The sequence below is a fragment of the Sinocyclocheilus rhinocerous genome, unplaced genomic scaffold (assembly GCF_001515625.1).
Source record: "Sinocyclocheilus rhinocerous isolate Xijiao unplaced genomic scaffold, SAMN03320098_v1.1 scaffold24, whole genome shotgun sequence".
NCBI lineage: Eukaryota > Metazoa > Chordata > Actinopteri > Cypriniformes > Cyprinidae > Sinocyclocheilus > Sinocyclocheilus rhinocerous.
In genome coordinates, this window is record NW_015647124.1 from 2,113,490 (window position 1) to 2,114,036 (window position 547).

At 18.8% G+C, this 547-nt stretch overlaps 1 protein-coding gene across 2 annotated transcripts in view; it reads left to right on the top strand.

Annotated features, from left to right (window-relative positions):
* The window catches only part of eif3c (eukaryotic translation initiation factor 3, subunit C), a 26,576-nt gene that overhangs the window by 21,291 nt on the left and 4,738 nt on the right, over nucleotides 1-547 (top strand). The window lies entirely within an intron of this gene.

Consider the following 547-nt stretch of genomic DNA (forward strand, 5'->3'; position numbering starts at 1 on the left):
TTTTTTTTTTTTTTTTTTTTTCTTTTATAGTCGTTTTTGTCATATTTTAGTTTTTGTTTATTTTAAATATTACTATCTTGGTTTTTATTTCAGTTTTAGTTTAATTTTATTTTTCAGTTAGTTTTTACGTTTCACTTTAATGCTTCAACTTAATCTAAATTAAACAAAATAAAACTTAGAAATGTTGCCTTGGGAAACTGGACCATTTGTTTATATTACCAACCAGTGTTATTTTAGTATTATTTATGTACTATTATAGTTTTTATTCATATTTTGAATTGGCTTTTATACTTTAAATTTTCATTTTAACTTCAGTTAAATTATTAATAATTTTATGTGCTTTGTTCATTTTTATTAGCTTATTTTGCATATTGCTATTTGTTTAAATTATTTTTTCATTTTTAGTTCAGTTTTAATTGTTTTGTTTTTTTACTGGGCCATGTAATTTTAGTATTATTTATATACTATTATAGTTTCTATTCATATTTTGAATTAGCTTTTGTTTTTATACTTTTAGAATTACATTTTTTGTAGCAATTTTATATAT